The sequence below is a fragment of the Pelobates fuscus genome, chromosome 2 (assembly GCF_036172605.1).
Source record: "Pelobates fuscus isolate aPelFus1 chromosome 2, aPelFus1.pri, whole genome shotgun sequence".
NCBI lineage: Eukaryota > Metazoa > Chordata > Amphibia > Anura > Pelobatidae > Pelobates > Pelobates fuscus.
This window is the reverse complement of record NC_086318.1, coordinates 181,091,719-181,114,528: the sequence shown is the minus strand read 5'-3', so window position 1 is coordinate 181,114,528 and position 22,810 is coordinate 181,091,719.

The following is a 22,810-nucleotide window of genomic DNA, read 5'->3' as shown; positions in this document are numbered from 1 at the left end:
GTCCCAGAAGATTGGAAGTTAGCGAATGTTGTGCCCATTCACAAGAAAGGTAATAGGGAGGAGTCGGGCAACTATAGGCCAGTAAGCCTTATTTCAGTAGTGGGGAAAGTGATGGAAACCATGTTAAAGGATAGGATTGTTGAACATCTAAAAACACATGGATTTCAAGATCAGAGACAACATGGGTTTACTTCAGGGAGATCATGCCAAACTAATCTTATTGATTTGTTTGATTGGGTAACTAAAATTATAGATCAGGGTGGTGCAGTAGACATTGCTTACCTAGATTTCAGTAAGGCTTTTGACACTGTTGCACATAGAAGGCTTATCAATAAACTGCAATCTTTGAGTTTGGATTCCAATATTGTTGAATGGGTGAGGCAGTGGCTGAGTGACAGGCAACAGAGGGTTGTAGTCAATGGAGTATATTCGAATCTTGGGCTTGTCACCAGTGGGGTACCTCAGGGATCTGTACTTGGACCCATTCTCTTTAATATTTTTATTAGTGATATTGCAGAAGGTCTTGATGGTAACGTGTGTCTTTTTGCGGATGATACTAAGATATGTAACAGGGTTGATGTTCCAGGAGGGATAAGCCAAATGGCAAATGATTTAGGTAAACTAGAAAAATGGTCAGAGTTGTGGCAACTGGCATTTAATGTGGATAAGTGCAAGATAATGCATCTTGGACGTAAAAACCCAAGGGCAGAGTACAGAATATATGATAGAGTCCTAACCTCAACATCTGAGGAAAGGGATTTAGGGGTGATTATTTCTGAGGACTTAAAGGTAGGCAGACAATGTAATAGAGCAGCAGGAAATGCTAGCAGAATGCTTGGTTGTATAGGGAGAGGTATTAGCAGTAGAAAGAGGGAAGTGCTCATGCCATTGTACAGAACACTGGTGAGACCTCACTTGGAGTACTGTACACAGTACTGGAGACCATATCTTCAGAAGGATATTGATACCTTAGATAGAGTACAAAGAAGGGCTTCTAAACTGGTTCATGGATTGCAGGATAAAACTTACCAGGAAAGGTTAAAGGATCTTAACATGTATAGCTTGGTGGAAAGACGAGACAGGGGGATATGATAGAAACATTTAAATGTATAAAGGGAATCAACACAGTAAAGGAGGAGACTATATTTAAAAGAAGAAAAACTACCACAACAAGAGGACATAGTCTTAAATTAGAGGGACAAAGGTGTAAAAATAATATCAGGAAGTATTACTTTACTGAGAGGGTAGTGGATGCATGGAATAGCCTTCCAGCTGAAGTGGTAGAGGTTTACACAGTAAAGGAGCTTAAGAATGCGTGGGATAGGCATAAGGCTATCCTAACTATAATATAATGCCAGGGACTAATGAAAGTATTTAAAAAACTGGGCAGACTAGATGGGCCGAATGGTTCTTATCTGCCGTCACATTCTATGTTTCTATGTTTCTATGTGACTAACATAGCCTTCCTAAACACCTCCTGTAAAGTAAGATCTCTAATGCTTATACTTCTGTTTAACGTAGAATACTCTGCTCGACCCTGCAGGAGCCTCCTGTGTGTGATTAAAGTTAAATTTACAGAGCAGGAGATTCAAATTCATGAAGTTAAAGGGGAACTACAAACACCAAAAAACTTCATCTAAATTAGGTTGTTATGGTGCTAGAAGGCCCCTGAACGGTACTCCTAAAGTTAACCCCAGAGTTGTCTCCACTGCCAATCTCAACAACCCACATTGAAAACTGAAAATTTCAGTTTCAAGAAGCGAGAAGTGCTGACGGCCATGGCTGCGGCTGGTTGGCTGACAATGGTCAGTTGAAGCTCTTTGCAAATCAGTGATTCCCCATTCACAAAGTGGCTTGAAAAGAAACATACTTTTTGCAAGCCAGTTTTGTGAATTGCGGTTGCTAATTGGCTGAGAGCATCAGCTAACCACTCTCAGCTAATCAGCTGCACCCCTATCTAAAATTAAAATTTCAGAAGCCGAATGGATTTGAGATTGGCGCTGGAGGCAACTTTGGAGTTAAACCGTTCAGGAACGGTTTAACAGCTGAAGGTATTATTTATTTCGGGCGCCTCCTGGCACCATAACAACTTTGTTAACGTAAGCAGCACAGACACGTTAGTCTTTGGGGACTCTTAGCATTAAAACATTAAAAACTGTGTAAGGTTAAATGGAAGGATGGTGCTACGGGACTTTTTAATTTGATCTTTCATTTTTTGAGATGAAGCAGTTATAGTGCCTACTGTGTTCATGCCAAGAGTTCCACGTTAAGTAGGATTGTATGATCTATGGAATGACCGAAGAATGTGAATGCGACTTTAAGTGATTAATGTAACAAGCCCCTCCCTCCCCAAACTAGATGGCACCCAGACTTTCATGGCAATTGACCTGCAGTTTTTGGCAATTTACCATCAATTTACCCTGGAAGTCCTCCTGTGGCTGGGGCAGGTGGTGACAAAAGCTTCCATGCCAGGACCTTTTGGAGAGGCTTGAAGGCCAACCTCTTGCCCACAGACTATGTGCCTGGTCCCAGGAGCCCTGAAAGAGATGTGTGAGCAGCAATCAATGTAAGAATAGAATGTAAGCTCGATTGAGCAGGGTCCTCTTCAACCTATTGTTCCCGTAAGTTTTTTTGTAATTGTCCTATTTATAGTTAAATCCCCCTCTTATAATATTTTAAAGTGCTATGGAATCTGTTGGCACTATATAAATGGCAATAATAATAATAATAATAATACAAATATACAGTGTTACTTTGATAAATATGGAGCGCCCTCTGTTGACTGTCTAGAAGTGTGTACATTAGCAATACTGGTATGCAAATGAAGAAAACAAAATAAGTAATTAAATGTATATATTATTGCTTTTTAGTATGTTTAAAAATGTTACTTGCATTATATAGTTCATGCTTGTTTCCAGTGTTCTATATACTTGTATGTTTGTCACCACATGCTTCAGAACTTGTCCCCAAAGGTCTGAAGCGCTCCAGGGTCACTGGTAGCAGTGATGAATCAGACCTGTCTGATGTACTCAGACGGAGTACGGTGATAACGACACACAGGTAAATACAGGGCCACCATCAGGTAGGTATCTCCCAGCTGTGCTGCATTACAGAACTGCAATGGAGTGGACTGCATTGCCAGTTCCCTTTGCGTGTGTGTGGTAGTGCTGTGGTGTTATATATCACTTCAAAGCACGCCATATGGGAGACAAAGGAGCCATCTACTTATACCATCCGTTTACTAATAGACCCCAAGAATGCTACTTTCCCGTGGCATAAAGGTTAGAAAACAAAAGGCTGAATAAAAATAGTGCAGAAGAACATACAATTTCAACGTTGGTGTACTCCTGGGAACATTCATAATCTATACCTGTAAATGTCTCCAATAGCATGCCCCTTGCTTGTACTGCCTTATTACAGTTACAGACCCACCAAAAACGGCAGTCACTCAACATGATTATAAAATGGACGCTCAGAATAAAGATGCAATTCTGCAGATTTCTTGTTTAGCATGGTTCAATTCGGATATGCCATGATATGTTTACCTCTCTGTAAGTGATCACTTGGGATCAAGCCCATTTCTGGGACCTAGCAATGCCCCTAATTTGCAGTTTGTTGTAATGTTCACATCTGATGTTGCTTTTCATATTAGATTAGATTCGAAGAAGTATATAATCTGACATAAAAATGTATATACAAGCCGGTGAGGCAATAGCACTGAATAAACTGAAGTAAAGCCTTGGTGTTCTGCATAAATCGTATCCTTTCATTTAATCTCATAGTAAGAAAGTACTTAGGTGCCACCCAGTGGTTATATAGTTGTGTGTGAGAAAGTTCATACACCAAACTAAAGCAGACTAAGCATTTATTAAAGAAGAAAGACACAGGCAGCACTCCAGGATATAGAAGGTGAATTTATTTGTGGGTTCACCACCTCACCAAAAAGTGCAAGGTTTCTGCTCCTAAGAGCCTTAATCATGCATAAGGGATACAGCATAACAGCAGTGTTTAAATAACCCCAAAACCAATCAAGTTAATTAAAGATTACAATCACATGTTAAAACATATGTATCAGTGACATTTAAAAACAAGACATGGAATCTACTCAAGGCTTAAGGCTCTTAGGACATCACACATCTTAGAAAGACACGCAGGTCAGAATCAGCAATTTATTTACAGGTCGCGTAGGACCAACATTATCAGCTTAACAGGATGCGCAGGTCCATAGTAAACAATGTGAAAGTATCCATTGTAGTAATGTAATTATGTAGTACTCAATGTCATCTTTCCAAGTTTCAGGTGTGAGGTTGTACTGGGTAGTGGTGCGCCTGAATAGTGTAAGCGTCTCACCCTCCCCCATCTCAGCGTTAGTCCATCTTGAGCTAATATGGACATGTCGTTATGTCCCCCTTGGGCCTGTCTGAGAGATTCGTTCCGTGGTCAGTAGTAATATCCTCTCGGGGGAGGTGTCTTGGATTGAGGGGCGGGTATTCAGAGATCAGAGAGAGTGAAGGGCATTGTACTTTTAGTTATGCTAGGTCAACCCCTGCGTTCTTGGCTGGCGGCCCAGGGCCCTATGGTGCGGCACACCCCCCTCCCGCTAACTCCCCTGCCCGCTACTCTCCTTAGGTCTTGTATTTCAGTAACTTCTGGAAGTCAGTGTGTCCAAGTGTCTACATTGAGTTGGAAGCGGTTTTGTGTTGTGTAGATCCGTTCCTCCAGTCTCCTTTACCTGGGGAGATGAGAAGGTCCGAAGTTTCCTGCCAGGCCCAGGTACCAAAGCCTTATGATGTGGTGTCCAGTATGAAGTGAAGGGATCACTTCCCTTGTCCTTCCTGCTCCAATCTCATTTTCTTCTCCTTCATTTGACACAGTCTTCGTTTTCTTCTGACACTGTCTTCTCTCCTCCTTGGCACCTTCTGCTCCTTTACCTTTCTGCCTATTTTGCGCCCTTATGCTCCTTTCTCTTTCTGATCCCTTTCTGCTCCTTGCAGATCCTTCCTTCTCCTTGCAGCCCCTTTCTACGCCTTCCTGCTTTTTGAAGACCCTGCCTGCTCCTTGCTGCTCATTTCTGTTCCTTTACCTACTTTACCTTTTGGCTCCTTCTGCCCCTTCCAGATAATTGTTGACCCTTTCTGCTCCTTGATTTCCATTTCTGCTCATTGCAGACCCTTCCTCCTTCTTTCTGCCCTTTACTGCTTCTTTCTGCCCCTTTCAGCTTCTTGTAGACCCTTTCTGTTCCTTGTAGACCCTTTCTGTTCCTTCTCCTACTTTACCTTTGTGCTTCTTCTGATTCTTTCTGCCCCTTCTTTCTCCTTGCTGCCCCTTCCTGCTCCTTGCAGACCCTTTCTGCTTGTTCCTGCCTCTTCCTACTCCTTGCTGACCCATCCTGCCCCTTGCAGAACCCTCCTTCCCCTTGCAGACCCTTCCTGCCCTTTGCAGACCCCTCCTTCTCCTTGCAGACCCCTCCTTCTCCTTGCTGACCCCTCCTTCTCCTAGCTGACCCCTCCTGCTCCTTGCTGACTCTCCTGCTCCTTTCGGACCCCTCCTGCTCCTTGCTGCCCCTTCCTGTTCATCTCTGCTCTTTCTACTTCACCCTACTGCTCCTTGCAAACCTTTCCTACCCCTTCCTGCTTCTTGCTGCCACCTCCTGTGCCTTCCTATTCCTTACTGGCCCCTTGCAGAACCTTTCTGCTCATTTCTGCTCCTTCTACTTTACCTTCCTGTAGGCTGTCTCCTCCCATCCCTCACTTACCTGATCTGTAGGCTGCCCCCCATCCCTCACTTACCTGATCTGTAGGCTGCCCGCCACATGCCTCACTTACCTGATCTGTAAGCTGCCCCCCCTATGCCTCACTTACCTGATCTGTAGGCTGCCCCCCCCATGTCTCACTTACCTGATCTGTAGGATGCCCCCCTATTTCTCACTTACCTGATCTGTAGGCTGCTCTCCCCCCCATGTCTCACTTACCTGATCTGTAATCTATCCCCCCCATGCCTCACTTACCTGATCTGTAGGCTGTCTCTACAGTTGCTGGCTGCTGCTTCCCTGCGGATGCAGTCAGGAGAAAGAAGCAGGGATAAGCTTTAGCTTCCTTTCCCTGCCTTTCTCCATTCACAGTGCCGGTATTGCAGTGTATTCTCACACTGAAACAAAAAATAGCAGCACAATTCCCCCCCCCCCCCCCCCCAGCGGACGCCCATGCTCAAGTGACTGCAAAAGACCCACAATAGACTTGGTGACAACAGGCAACAGGAGTTTTCAGTGATCACTGTACTAAATGTACACCACAACGTGCCCAAAGGCACAAAAAAATGTAGGTTCGAAATACTCAAAAATCATAAAATAAGCCACAGAAGTTTTGGGATTCTGTTCTGTTGAGCAATGAAAGAAAACTGGAACTTTTTAGCCCAATGGATCAGCGGTATGTCTGGAGGAAAAAGAATGAAGCATACGCTGAAAAGAACACTCTGCCTACAGTTAACCATGGTGGTGGCTCGGTGATGCTCTGGGGCTGCTTTGCATCCTCTGGCACTGGAAATTTGCAGCGTGTGGAAAGCAAGATGGATTCATTGAAGTATCAGGAAATCCTAGGAGAAAACATCATGCCGTCTGTGAGGCAGCTGAAGATTCCACCAATGCTTTGTTGGAGAAGAAGTCCTGGAAAATTCAACAATGGCCACCACAGTCACCTGACTTGAACCTCATAGATTATCTTTGGTGATATGTGAAAAAGGCGGTTGCAGCACGCAAACCCAAGAATATTACTTGATGCCATTGCTTATGAGCAATGGGCTAAGTTTAGGGCTGGATTAACATAGGTGCTGATTCTTTACATGCTCTGGCTTAAGTATGGCAACATAAGAGGGATGTAGGGGAACAAAACTGGTGTGGACTGGCTGTCAATGGAATTAGTTAAGGTAAAGCTGACTTTGAAGCAGCAAGAGCATTTGCATAGTGCACAGTCTCTCTGATACTGTGGCATGTTCCCTTTCTTCTACACTCACTACATACACTTTTTCTCTTTCCCAGACTGTATAACAGGATCTTCTGCCTGCTAGTAAGAAGGCTAAGAGAGGAGAGTACCAGCGAGTGCTAGGAGACAGTCCTTTGAAAGCGTAGAACTAGCGCATCATTAGATGCATTTATGCAAAGCGCAGGTTGCTGTCTGCACAGTATGTTGGTCATCCGGCATGATTGGCAGGCAGCCTGATGTGCATTCATCCAATGCTGACTATCGAATTCTTTGGGCAGACATGCCTCCTTTTTGGTCAGTTTCTCAACGTCAGTTTCTCAACTCTTTTCAACACCCACCGAAACCCTGCTTCAGCAGACACTGCTGTTAGGAGGTACTTGAAAGATAAAAGCGAGAGATTAGCATAGGGTATGTGTTTTAGCTATGTCCTGTGAGTTTCCCTCCAGCACCACCTCCACCAGATACATGACGCTTGGGACGTATAACTGTTTTAGTTATCCTTCCATAAAAATAATAATAAAACAAATTGTGAATATACCTGTCTATATTTTACACCAGAAATGCAGGCTGAAAATTAAAGTTTTTACTTCACAAATATTTTACCAATATGTTTCACAAATTCATTGATGTGGACACAGTTGCACACAAATTCACTGACAGAGCAACACGCACATTGACTGGCATACAATCACATGTCCACTGATAGATTCACACACACATTTATTGACACAGAGTCACACAGGGACACATTAATAGACAGATACATCACATTAAAGGGACACTATAGTCACCAAAACAACTTTAGCTTAATGAAGCAGTTTTGGTATATAGATCATGTCCCTGCAGTCTCACTGCTAAATTATCTGCCATTTAGGAGTTAAATCCCTGTTTATGAACCCTAGTCACACCTCCCTGCATGTGACTTTCTACAGCCTTCCTAAACACTTCCTGTAAAGAGTCATCTAAAGTTTATCCTTCCTTTATTGCAAGTTCTGTTTAATTTAGATATTCGTATCCCCTTCTATGTTAATAGCTTGAAGACTGTGCAAGAGCCTCCTGTATGTGAATAAAGTTCAATTTACAGAGAAAGAGACACAATTGTTTAAGGTAAATTACATCTTACATTTTTTCATGCAGGCTGTGTCAATCAGAGTCAGTGGAGGTTTTGACAAGGGCTGCATAAACAGAAGCAAAGTGATTTAACTCCTGAATGGCAGTGAATTGAGCAGTGAAACCTGAGAAGCATGATCTATACACTAAAACTGCTTCACTTAGCTAAAATTGTTTAGGTTACTATAGTGTTCCTTTAACTAAAACAGAATCACTCGCACAACCAGTGACACAGAATCATATGCACTCATATTCACGGACAGTCGTATTCATTGGCACAGAATTGTACGCACGCAGTCACTGACACTTTTATCAAATACAATTTGTAATGGATCCCCTATACTCCGACTGAGTATATCTGCTGTAGTTCTCCGAAACTCAAGTGAAGCAGTGATTAAAGCTCTGAGCTACCTAAGCATCAGCGAAGACTTGAGAGTACAAGAAGACTGTTTTATTAAGGCTCAGTGGCCAGCTTATATACACAGACCCCCAGCAGGGGGTCTCCAGCAGTAACATAGAAAACCACTCCCACAACATGCCCATGAGTCTCTGTGTCTGGGAGATAATTTAGTGTGGTTTGCTTAGACTAATTATCTCCCAGGCACTAGAGTTACAAAACATAAAAAATACATAGAACACATATAGGAACCCCCACAGACACATGGCGTCTGTCAAAATTAGTTCGAGAGAAATAGTGGTAGTGGGAGTTCCATACGAACAAACTGTTTAATGGTTCCCCTGGCTCATAGGTAGCGATTGTTCGCCTTTTTCATGCGAACAATCCTACCGAACAGCGCTCTCCTGGCTTGTCGTCGAAAGAAGCAGGCGTTCGTGTGATTTTACTGGGGTTGGCGAGGTCGAGTGTCCAACTTATAGTTCCAGATATTTGACAACCAAGTCCTGCTGCCTGTGTTCGGGCGTCAAGTTGGCCGCCGTATTCTCCAGCATGTGTTGTTCGGTTATACAGGGAGAGAACTTAAGTCTGTGGTTTCTTTGTAGTTAATGAGCCAGGGGGATGGTCGGTGTTCGGTAGATTGTAACTGCCAAACTAGGGAAATGTATTTCTGTTGGGGAAACTATATGCCACAAACTAAGAGGGAAATGTCTTGTGAACAGAAGGGAAAATAGTGAGTTTGGCACAATGTATATGGTCCATAGTCAGTGGGCAGGAGGCCAGCTTCTACACTCCTCCAGGAGTTTTTGGCAAACGTCCAGGGTAAGGAGCGTTTGTCACACAATTGTATTTACATTATTATATTTTTTTATTTAAAGTAGACAGTTCCGGGGGGCGGGGCCTGAACGGCATGGCGGACGGTTGCAACTTGCAGGAGCTCCCTACTAATCTACTGTCTCAAGCGTCTTACAGGGACTTCTGCCGCTCACAGCTAGACCCAAACAGGGACCTACCTAACACGGACGACGGCTGGAGTGTCCTGGTGCGGAAAGCAGGGATGCCGACCGCCAAAGCCAAGTGGAGCCGATCTCCCGTCCTATGTCTCGCATATCAGCAGATACTCATGAAGTCCCATTCCCCCCCCACAGGGCCGGGGGGGATATCCCGGTCCACAGCATACAGCATGGGGTTGGCCCCGGCCCAAACACAGGCGATCACCCTAACCGAAAAGCGAAGGGAGGTGCAGACACGAGGGCTACTGCACCCTGCACTGACCAACCACAGACAGCAAGTGCCACAAGGACGTCCGGCGATAGAGAAGACAAGCTGGGATACACGGCCAGGCTGGAGAGAATCTTTCAAGATTTTTGGCACTAACTGGAGGTACATATAGCCCTGACCCACCCAACTATCGGACTCCCACACAAGCGACAAATAAACAAAACACCTGTACCTAACAGAGCCCCAACATGGCGGCCGTGTGAAACGCGCCACAACAAAGCAGCGAGCGGGAGGGATAAACTGCGATCTCACAAGGGGACAAATTCACAAACTCAAGCCATGATACCAAGCGCAGCCCGCAAGATCCCAACCGGGCTCAAAGACCTACCTCTTGGCCCAAAGCTTTACCCACAACGGCGGAGAAACGGTACTCGCACAGTGCGGCAGACCGCCCAACGACACCAACACACTCTGGATGCCACTACCGTGGGCCATCCACAACGCCTTCCCAGGCCGAAGACCACACGGAGTCAGACTCCAAGACACCGACCACACCGCAGGAGGCTTGCCCGCCGCTGGCGCCCAACGAAGGGACAACACGGCCTTTCCGAGTAACCGAGTCGGTGGATCATGGGTGCAGGCCTTCAAGATGACCTGGGCCTGGAGGACGGCCGTTGCCTACTCATACCGCACTGCAACCCTGTGGACCTTCCAGAACGATGGTGCCATCTCCCCTGCTTTACCAGGCTGCGATGCAGTCCTAACCAGCAAAGGTATAAGCTGAGCTAACCTCCTTAATTGGCAGTCCCACCAACAACACTCAACTGAGGTCTACTGGGGACTTAACCTGTACTGCCCACACAGACTCTCCTTGCTCGACTCACACCTTACAATTACACTCATCATGCTGCCCACTGGTATATTTTTGCCGTTGCTTACACCTAGAGGGCCGAAGGGAAGCCTAGCATGTCTAGATAATTCTCAGTCTTGTCGTTAGTTATTAGTGTTGTCGCGAACTCGGAATTTTCGGTTCGCAAACGGCGAACGCGAACTTCCGCAAATGTTCGCGAACCGGCGAACCGCGCGAACCGCCATTGACTTCAATGGGCAGGCGAATTTTAAAAACAACAGGGACTCTTTCTGGCCACAAAAGTGATGGAAAAGTTGTTTCAAGGGGACTAACACCTGGACTGTGGCATGCCGGAGGGGGATCCATGGCAAAACTCCCATGGAAAATTGCACAGTTGATGCAGAGTCTGCTTTTAATCCATAAAGGGCAGAAATCACCTAACATTGACACCTGTCCTCAAAGCCCAGCCCTGATACACACTGACACAGAGCAGAATAGAGACTGTTCCCCCTACATAGGGTCACTTGGCAGATATGGATTGACACCTATCCTAATGATCCCTGATACACACTGACACAGAGCAGAATAGAGACTGTTCCCCCTACATAGGGTCACTTGGCAGATATGGATTGACACCTATCCTAATGATCCCTGATACACACTGACACAGAGCAGAATAGAGACTGTTCCCCCTACATAGGGTCACTTGGCAGATATGGATTGACACCTATCCTAATGATCCCTGATACACAGTGACACAGAGCAGAATAGGGACTGTTCCTCCTACATAGGGTCACTTGGCAGATATGGATTGACACCTATCCTAATGATCCCTGATACACACTGACACAGAGCAGAATAGAGACTGTTCCCCCTACATAGGGTCACTTGGCAGATATGGATTGACACCTATCCTAATGATCCCTGATACACACTGACACAGAGCAGAATAGAGACTGTTCCCCCTACATAGGGTCACTTGGCAGATATGGATTGACACCTGTCCTCAAAACCCCTGATACACACTGACACAGAGCAGAATAGAGACTGTTCCCCCTACATAGGGTCACTTGGCAGATATGGATTGACACCTATCTTAATGATCCCTGATACACACTGACACAGAGCAGAATAGAGACTGTTCCCCCTACATAGGGTCACTTGGCAGATATGGATTGACACCTATCCTAATGATCCCTGATACACACTGACACAGAGCAGAATAGAGACTGTTCCCCCTACATAGGGTCACTTGGCAGATATGGATTGACACCTATCCTAATGATCCCTGATACACAGTGACACAGAGCAGAATAGGGACTGTTCCTCCTACATAGGGTCACTTGGCAGATATGGATTGACACCTATCCTAATGATCCCTGATACACACTGACACAGAGCAGAATAGAGACTGTTCCCCCTACATAGGGTCACTTGGCAGATATGGATTGACACCTATCCTAATGATCCCTGATACACACTGACACAGAGCAGAATAGAGACGGTTCCCCCTACATAGGGTCACTTGGCAGATATGGATTGACACCTGTCCTCAAAACCCCTGATACACACTGACACAGAGCAGAATAGAGACTGTTCCCCCTACATAGGGTCACTTGGCAGATATGGATTGACACCTATCCTAATGATCCCTGATACACACTGACACAGAGCAGAATAGAGACTGTTCCCCCTACATAGGGTCAATTGGCAGATATGGATTGACACCTATCCTAATGATCCCTGATACACACTGACACAGAGCAGAATAGGGACTGTTCCCCCTACATAGGGTCACTTGGCAGATATGGATTGACAAATCCCTGACAAACAGCTACCACATGCAAGGAAGGCAGCAGGGGCGCAAATGACCCACTCCCGACGCGGGAAGGTAGTGACGACAAATAACAATACAGGACTCTTTAGAGGCCCTGTAATTGTAATCAGTCCACTTGAAATTCTTTAACTTTGATCAATTGGAGGGAAGTCTGGTGCAGAGCCACTGCAATGAGCCTACAGGCATTGCGCATGAGCGTCCAGTAACGTGGCAAAAAAATTCCCAGCTCCCCAGAGGCTGTCCTAGCACCCCGGTCATACAAATATTCATTAACAGCTTTTTCTTGTTGGAGCAGGCGGTCAAACATTAGGAGTGTTGAATTCCAACGTGTAGGGCTGTCGCAAATCAAGCGCCTCACTGGCATGTTGTTTCGCCGCTGGATATCGGCAAAGTGAGCCATGGCCGTGTAGGAACGCCTGAAATGGCCACACACCTTCCTGGCCTGCTTCAGGACGTCCTGTAAGCCTGTGTACTTATGCACAAAGCGTTGTACGATCAGATTGCCCAACTTCAATGCCGCTATCAAATTTTTTCCGTTGTCACACACCACTTTGCCGATATCCAGTTGCTGCGGAGTCAGCCACTTTTCCACCTGTGCGTTCAGGGCGGACAGGAGTGCTTGTCCGGTGTGACTCTCTGCTTTCAAGCAAGTCAAACCCAAGACGGCGTGACACTGCCGTATCCGGGATGTTGAATAGTACCTGGGGAGCTGGGGGGGGTGCCGTTGATGTGGAGCAAGAAGCAGCGGCACAAGAGGACTCAGCCGAGGAGGTTATGGAAGAGGATGGAGTAGGAGGAGTAGAGGAGGTGGCAGCAGGACTGCCTGCAATTCGTGGCGGTGTCACCAACTCCTCTGCAATGCCACGCATTCCTTGCTTGTCAGCCGTCAGCAGGTTTACCCAATGCGCAGTGTAGGTGATATACCTGCCCTGACCATGCTTTGCAGACCAGGTATCAGTGGTCAGATGGACCCTTGCCCCAACACTGTGTGCCAGACATGCCATGACTTCCTTTTGCACAATCGAGTACAAGTTGGGGATTGCCTTTTGTGAAAAGAAATTCCGGCCGGGTACCTTCCACTGCGGTGTCCCAATAGCTACAAATTTTTTAAACGCCTCAGACTCAACCAGATTGTATGGTAAAAGCTGGCGGGCTAATAGTTCGGACAAGCCAGCTGTCAGACGCTGGGCAAGGGGGTGACTTGGTGACATTGGCTTCTTACGCTCAAACATGTCCTTGACAGAAACACAAGACTGTGGGCAGATGAGCGGGAACTGCTCAAGGCGGGAGACGGAGTGGCGGATGGTTGAGAGGGGGCAAGAAGGACAGCAGTGGTTGACGTGGCTGAAGATGCTGGACCAGGAGGAGGATGGCGGCTTAGAGTAGGCGTGCTGCTTGTACTCATGTGTTGATCCCATAGGCATTTGTGATGTGAGATCATGTGCCTACGCAAAGCAGTTGTACCTAGGTGGGTGTTGGACCTCCCACGACTCAGTTTCCTTTGGCACAGGTTGCAAATGGCATTGCTGTTGTCAGAGGCAGACACACAAAAAAAATGCCACACTGCTGAGCTCTGCAATGACGGCATTCTGGTGGTGGACACAGCATGCGTTGATTGGCGTGCTGTCGGGCTGACCCCGGGTGCCGATGCATGCTGTCTGACTGTGCCACTAGCTCCTTGCGACGACCCCCCCCTGCTTCCAACTGGTCTCCTCCTCCTCCTCTCTGTCTCCCCATCTGAACTTTCGCCCTGTTCTTCTTCTCTTCTAGCGGGCACCCACGTGACATCCATGGATGCATCGTCATCATCAACCGCTTCGCTTGTATCTGACAACTCAGAAAAGGAAGCAGCAGCGGGTACAACATCATCATCATCACACCGTACCTCCATGTGTTTAATGCTGCCTGCCTGAGACATATCCCTGTTATCTACATCCTCTAGCAATAATGGTTGCGCATCACTCATTTCTTCAAACGGGTGTGTGAATAACTCCTCTGACATACCAAGTAAAGCGGCTGTGGTGCTAGTTTTGGTGGTGGCGGCAGGCGGGTGAGTGCTATCTTGAGAGGTGCCTGAAGCTAAGCTGGAGGAGGATGGTGCGTCAAGGTTCCGAGCGGAGGCTGTACAAGATTGGGTGTCCTGTGTTAGTCAGTCAACTAAGTCCTCAGAACTTTTAAAGTTCAGGGTACGTGGCTTCTGAAAACTGGGCATTATTCTAGGGCAAAAGGGAATCACAGCACCACGACCACGACGGCCCCTGCGGGGTGGCCTGCCTCTGCCTGTCATTTTTTGGGGGATTTGTGGTACTATGCGTGCAAGCTACTGTGAGACCAGATATGATTGGCAATGTGCACTGGAACAGTTCTGCAGAGCACACACTGTAGGCCTGAGACACCCGCTTGAAGACAAGTAACTGCTATTCAATCTATAACAGTGAAAAACAAATTTTGTTTTTAAAAGCACGCTATAGAGACACCAGATATGATTGGCAATGTGCACTGGAACAGTGCTGCAGAGCACACACTGTAGGCCTGAGACACCCGCTTGAAGACAAGTAACTGCTATTCAATCTATAACAGTGAAAAACAAATTTTGGTTGTAAAAGCACGCTATAGAGACACAAGATATGAGTGGCAACTGTCAAAGCACGCTGGCACAGATCTGCAGAGCACACGCTGAAGTAGGCCTGACACCAAGATGCTTGCAGGCAGGCAACTGCTCTTCTATTACAGTGAAAAAAAACATTTCTTTTAAATCGAAAGCTTAACCAATTGTTAAAACAGATATGAGTGGTGGCACTGGGCAAATAGGCACAGTATCCAATGTGAACCTCACACAGAAGCTGGCAGGCAGGCAACTGCTCTTCTATTACAGTGGAAACAAAATTTTGGTTGTAAAAGCACGCTAAAGAGACACCAGATATGATTGGCAACTGTCAAAGCACGCTGGCACAGGTCTGCAGAGCACACGCTGAAGTAGGCCTGAAACACAGACGCTTGCAGACAACTAACTGCTCTTCTATTACAGTGAAAAAAAATTATTTCTTTTAAATCGAAAGCTTAACCAATTGTTAAAACAGATATGAGTGGTGGCACTGGGCAAATAGGCACAGTATCCAATGTGAACCTCACACAGAAGCTGTCAGGCAGGCAACTGCTCTTCTATTACAGTGGAAACAAAATTTTGGTTGTAAAAGCACGCTAAAGAGACACCAGATATGATTGGCAACTGTCAAAGCACGCTGGCACAGGTCTGCAGAGCACACACTGAAGTAGGCCTGAAACACAGACGCTTGCAGACAACTAACTGCTCTTCTATTACAGTGAAAAAAAATTATTTATTTTAAATCGAAAGCTTAACCAATTGTTAAAACAGATATGAGTGGTGGCACTGGGCAAATAGGCACAGTATCCAATGTGAACCTCACACAGAAGCTGGCAGGCAGGCAACTGCTCTTCTATTACAGTGGAAACAAAATTTTGGTTGTAAAAGCACGCTAAAGAGACACCAGATATGATTGGCAACTGTCAAAGCACGCTGGCACAGGTCTGCAGAGCACACGCTGAAGTAGGCCTGAAACACAGACGCTTGCAGACAACTAACTGCTCTTCTATTACAGTGAAAAAAAAATATTTATTTTAAATGTAAAGCTTAACCTATTGTTAAAACAGATATGAGTGGTGGCACTGGGCAAATAGGCACAGTATCCAATGTGAACCTCACACAGAAGCTGGCAGGCAGGCAACTGCTCTTCTATTACAGTGAAAAAAAAATATTTATTTTAAATGTAAAGCTTAACCTATTGTTAAAACAGATATGAGTGGTGGCACTGGGCAAATAGGCATAGTATCCAATGTGAACCTCACACAGAAGCTGGCAGGCAGGCAACTGCTCTTCTATTACAGTGGAAACAAAATTTTGGTTGTAAAAGCACGCTAAAGAGACACCAGATATGATTGGCAACTGTCAAAGCACGCTGGCACAGGTCTGCAGAGCACACGCTGAAGTAGGCCTGACACCAAGATGCTTGCAGGCAGGCAACTGCTCTTCTATTACAGTGAAAAAAAACATTTCTTTTAAATCGAAAGCTTAACCAATTGTTAAAACAGATATGAGTGGTGGCACTGGGCAAATAGGCACAGTATCCAATGTGAACCTCACACAGAAGCTGGCAGGCAGGCAACTGCTCTTCTATTACAGTGGAAACAAAATTTTGGTTGTAAAAGCACGCTAAAGAGACACCAGATATGATTGGCAACTGTCAAAGCACGCTGGCACAGGTCTGCAGAGCACACGCTGAAGTAGGCCTGAAACACAGACGCTTGCAGACAACTAACTGCTCTTCTATTACAGTGAAAAAAAATTATTTCTTTTAAATCGAAAGCTTAACCAATTGTTAAAACAGATATGAGTGGTGGCACTGGGCAAATAGGCACAGTATCCAATGTGAACCTCACACAGAAGCTGGCAGGCAGGCAACTGCTCTTCTATTACAGTGGAAACAAAATTTTGGTTGTAAAAGCACGCTAAAGAGACACCAGATATGATTGGCAACTGTCAAAGCACGCTGGCACAGGTCTGCAGAGCACACGCTGAAGTAGGCCTGAAACACAGACGCTTGCAGACAACTAACTGCTCTTCTATTACAGTGAAAAAAAAATATTTATTTTAAATGTAAAGCTTAACCTATTGTTAAAACAGATATGAGTGGTGGCACTGGGCAAATAGGCACAGTATCCAATGTGAACCTCACACAGAAGCTGGCAGGCAGGCAGGCAACTGCTCTTCTATTACAGTGAAAAAAAAATATTTATTTTAAATGTAAAACTTAACCTATTGTTAAAACAGATATGAGTGGTGGCACTGGGCAAATAGGCACAGTATCCAATGTGAACCTCACACAGAAGCTGGCAGGCAGGCAACTGCTCTTCTATTACAGTGAAAAAAAATTATTTCTTTTAAATCGAAAGCTTAACCAATTGTTAAAACAGATATGAGTGGTGGCACTGGGCAAATAGGCACAGTATCCAATGTGAACCTCACACAGAAGCTGGCAGGCAGGCAACTGCTCTTCTATTACAGTGAAAAAAAAATATTTATTTTAAATGTAAAGCTTAACCTATTGTTAAAACAGATATGAGTGGTGGCACTGGGCAAATAGGCACAGTATCCAATGTGAACCTCACACAGAAGCTGGCAGGCAGGCAACTGCTCTTCTATTACAGTGAAAAAAAAATATTTATTTTAAATGTAAAGCTTAACCTATTGTTAAAACAGATATGAGTGGTGGCACTGGGCAAATAGGCACAGTATCCAATGTGAACCTCACACAGAAGCTGGCAGGCAGGCAACTGCTCTTCTATTACAGTGAAAAAAAAATATTTCTTTTAAATCGAAAGCTTAACCAATTGTTAAAACAGATATGAGTGGTGGCTCTGGGCAAATAGGCACAGTATCCAATGTGAACCTCACACAGAAGCTGGCAGGCAGGCAACTGCTCTTCTATTACAGTGAAAAAAAAAAATATTTTAAATGTAAAGCTTAACCTATTGTTAAAACAGATATGAGTGGTGGCACTGGGCAAATAGGCACAGTATCCAATGTGAACCTCACACAGAAGCTGGCAGGCAGGCACCTGCAATTACATTACACAGGAAAAAAAAAAAAAAAAGCAGCCTGATGTTATAGCCCTAAAAAGGGCTTTTTGGGGTGCTGTCCTTACAGCAGAGATCAGATGAGTCCTTCAGGATTGTAGTGGACACTGAATACCCTAGCCTAGCTATCAATTTCCCTATGTAATCAGCAGCAGCTAAACTTTCCCTCCTCTCACTAAGCATGCATCTTCCGAATGAATCGAAAATGGATGCTGGGAGGGAGGTTGGAGGGTGTGGAAGGGAGGGAGTGCTTCTGATTGGCTGTAATGTGTCTGCTGACCGAGAGGCACAGGGTCAAAGTTTGCCCAATGATGACGAATAGGGGGCGGATCGAACTGCGCATGTGTCCGCCCGCCGCGGCGAACGCGAACACGCTAATTTCGCCGGGAACTGTTCGCCGGCGGACAGTTCGGTACATCACTATTAGTTATGCATTAAAATTAAGATTAACATCTTGAGACCAGGCAGAATTTTGTGAGGTACCTAGGTACACATATGTCGGACTTGCATACGAGTCACTCAGGTTTAAAAGCCTTTGGATATTGCCTATGTCTAGCTACTATTACAAGTTTACGCTAACCATGTTATTAATGTTATGAAATACTAAACTTAGCATGTTTAGATATATCTCAGTCTTATCGTTAGTTATGTACTAAATTTGAGCTCAGCATCTTGAGACCAAGCAGCATTTTGTGAGATACTTAGGTACACATATGGCGGACTTGCATAGAAGTCACCCAGACTCAAAAGCCTTCGGCTATCGCCTATGTCTAGCTACTTTTACTAGTTTACGCTAACCGTGTTCTTAATGTTATGAAATACTAAATTTAGCATGTTTAGATATATCTCAGTCTTATCGTTATTTTTGTACTAAATTTGAGCTCAGCATCTTGAGACCAAGCAGCATTTTGTGAGGTACTTAGGTACATGTATGGCGTTCTCGTTTAGGAGTCACTCAGACTCAAAAGCCATTGGACATCACTTATATCTAACTACTTTTACTAGATTAAGCTAAACGTGTTATTAATGTTATGGTACGCTTGATTACTACAAAATGAGGCTGTCACTCATAGGAGATGTTTCACTGTGTTAGCATGCCCCCAACCTGTATAAAAAACGTACATCCCCTCCTCTTTATTCTGTACCCCTTTTAACGCATGCCTCAATAAAAGAGAGATTTAAAAATATATATATAAATAAATAAAGTAGACAGTTCCAAAAAAGATTGGCAATGTGACAAGACCAATCTCGCCACATTGCATTGGAGGAGCCTGGTTGCCCGCTTGCTGCCTTTAGACTATGGCCCCATGTTGAAATGCTTGATTTTCCCCTGCAAAGACACAAAAGCCGGGTCATTCGGTGCTTGCCCTGTTTGAGTGGTGATACCCCAGATAGCTATGCCATGGAGCCCATTCGTATAATGAAAGACTATGGGAAAGACTTTGGCTCCATGGCAATTGAACTGTATGTGTGTGATCTGAGCGCCATTCAGTAATAATGTGTGCTCAGATCTGAGCTATCTGGGGATATGTTGAATGTACCTGTTTCGTGCAATGGCTGCACAGTTATATATTTTTATGTATTTTATTGTCTAACTTCCCAATTATCTCCAGGATAGAAGACTTTGTGGAACTGGTTTCGGGCAGAAAAGCCATGCTTCATTTGGTCACAAAGGACTACGATCTATCTTTTGAACCACTGGACCAATTTGTATGATTTTGACGTATGTTTGTATTTGGAGTATGCTGATTCGGAAAATGTAAGTTTATTTATTTATGTGAATGTGATGCATACTTTTAAAGTTATGAATAATGTGGACAAACTGTATTTCTCTGCCTGTGATAATTACATTACCCATTGTATAAGTTAATTGTATCACAGGCAGAGGGGAGGATTTTGTGTGGGAGTGTCTGAGTGTATTGTACATGTTTATTGGTTGTTTTTCAAAACCCTGTGGGTGGTACTAATCAGAGCCGGACTGGCCCACCGGGATACCGGGAAATTTCCCGGTGGGCCGTCTGCACCTGGAGCCAGGGTGACCTGCGGCCACAGGGAGAACTTGCATGGCGGCCACAGGGGAAGCTCTTCTCGCGGCCGCTGGGGGAGCAGGCTGTTCTGTCTCTGCTCCCCCTCCCTCGCGCGCTAGAAAGAGACCAGGGCCGGAATATGACATCATATTCCAGCCCCGGTCTCATTAAGCTGCACGTGAGGGAGGGGGAGCAGAGACAGAACAGCCTGCTCCCCCAGTGGCCGCCAGAAGAGCTTCCCCTGCGGCCAACATTCAAGTTCTCCCTGCGGCCGCCAGCCCACCCACCCACACAGGTAGCAACAAGTATGTATGTCAGTGGGAGTGTGTCTGTCTGTGTCATGCTGTGTGAGTGTGTCATGCTGTGTGTGTGTGTGTGTCTGTCTGTGTCATGCTGTGTGTGTGTGTGTGTCTGTCTGTGTCATGCTGTGTGTGTTTCTGTCTGTCATGCTGTGTGTGTGTGTCTGTCTGTGTCATGCTGTGTGTGTGTGTGTCTGTGTCATGCTGTGTATGTGTGTCTGTCTGTGTCATGCTGTGTGTGTGTCTGTCTGTGTCATGCTGTGTGTGTGTGTCTGTGTCATGCTGTGTGTGTGTCTGTGTGTGTCTGTGACATGCTGTGTGTGTCATGCTGTGTGTGTCATGGTGTGTGTGTCATGGTGTGTGTGTCTGTGTCATGGTGTGTGTGTCTGAGTCGTGTGTGTCTGTGTCACGGTGTGTCTGTATCATGGTGTGTGTGTGTGTGTGTCTGTCATGATGTGTGTACGTCTGTCATGGTGTGTGTGTGTGTCAGTCGTGGTGTCTGTGTGTGTTTTTAAAAATAGTAACTTTTTTTTTTCCAACGTCGTGCTGTTCTCGGCCTCTATGACTGAGATCATCAAGCTAAATGATCTCAGCCAATCCGCACTGACACAGGAAGCGCCTCTAGTTACCGTCTGAGTGTCTGTCACTAGAGGTGTCACTAGGAAGCAACGTAAACACTGCCTTTTCTCTGAAAAGTCAGTGTTTACATTCAAAAGCCTGCAGGGACAGGCTATAGACACCAGAACCACTACATTAAGCTGTGTGTGTGTGCGCCTGCTAGTGAGCTTGCTTGCTTGCATGTGTGTGTGTGTCTGCTAGTGAGTGAGCTTGTGTTTTTATGTCAATGAGCTTATGTATATTAGTGAAATTGTTTGTCTATGAGGCTGTGTATCAATGAGCTTGTGTGTGTCAGTGAGATTGTCTGTGTCTGCATGTGAATATGCTTACTGTATAATTAAATGTTTTACTCTGAAAGGACCAATATATTATATTAGAAAAAGCAATATATATTTTATATATATATATATATATATATATGATATATATCTATATATATATGATGTGTGTGTGTATATATATATATATATATATATATATATAACATATGAAAAAAAGCTAGCACTCAAGGACTTCAGTAGGTAAAAAGTAAAAAACCTTTTATTCCAGTGTGTCAAAAAAGCAGGGTCGACGTTTCAGTCCACCGTTGTGAACTTTCTTCAGGACATAAAATACATTGTACAATGTTCAGCTTAAATAAGGAAACTAACTTACCAAAACACCTTCACCTGTGTGCTGGCGTGGTCCGCTCCCCTCTGCGCATGCGTGGCTATCCGCTCATCCCCTTCCGGTATCAAAGTGCATCTAAATCCATCACCATGGAAACGGGTAAATAGATCGCGAAAACAGCGGTCTGTTTAAACTTGCCCTTATGTTTACTTGGCAAGTGATCAGTGTCAATACTACAGCTAGATATTAATAGCTGCAGAGATCTAATAACACCCGGTGAAATTATAAATAACTTGCAAAACCGATCGTGATATACAAAAACATGTAGAAAGATACCGGTATGTGTAAAGGCATATTGATAGTCTGCCGTGTGTAACGATCCATGTAAATAGCTATAGTATACACACCTATCACAGTATTGGTGGTAAGGTGTATCATGCTGGACACAAGGGTAACTGTAAATTTACCCGGAAATATGTGAAAGCAAACGTGCTAGACAGTGCTCATAATGTGAAAACCTTAATGTTATTGTGACTACTTAAAGTGACATGTGCAAAAAAAAGACAAGCTTGGTATATATTCTATATATGTATATACGGACAGAAGTAGCAATTCAAAGTGACTTATGCATGGAAAACAAACATAATCTATGTTCTATCTAATAAATATATTATGGAAGGGGGAGACATATGGCTACCGAGGGGCGGTATGACCAGACTATGTGACAAAGCAAACTACCTCTAAACATATAATTAATGAAAACTCTAATGTTAAAAAACAAATGGTTGCCTAACACACATCTATGTGAGTCCAAAAATCCTGGATTGTAGTCAAAGTCCTAATTACTATATGAATAATCCAGACTAGTGTATCCAAATATAGGAACTGTATTGGACAAATAATTATTCAATACTTATCAATATGAAAAAACCCTAGGTTATGGTCAGCATCCTTATTATTAACTGGGATTATGGTGTAGACTCACTTATCCCCATATAGGGGCTGACTTATCCACATGTGGGGACTATGTACATTAGTTACCAGGACTCAAGTCCTTTGGAACAATTTATCAACTAATGATCCCCTACCTGGTAATTCTCATAAGATCCTACATGGATACTCACTCTAAAAGACGTGTGTAAAAAAATGAGCAAACCATAGTAGAAAAATAAAAAAATAAAAAATAAAATGACAAATAAAGAAAAAAAGAAAA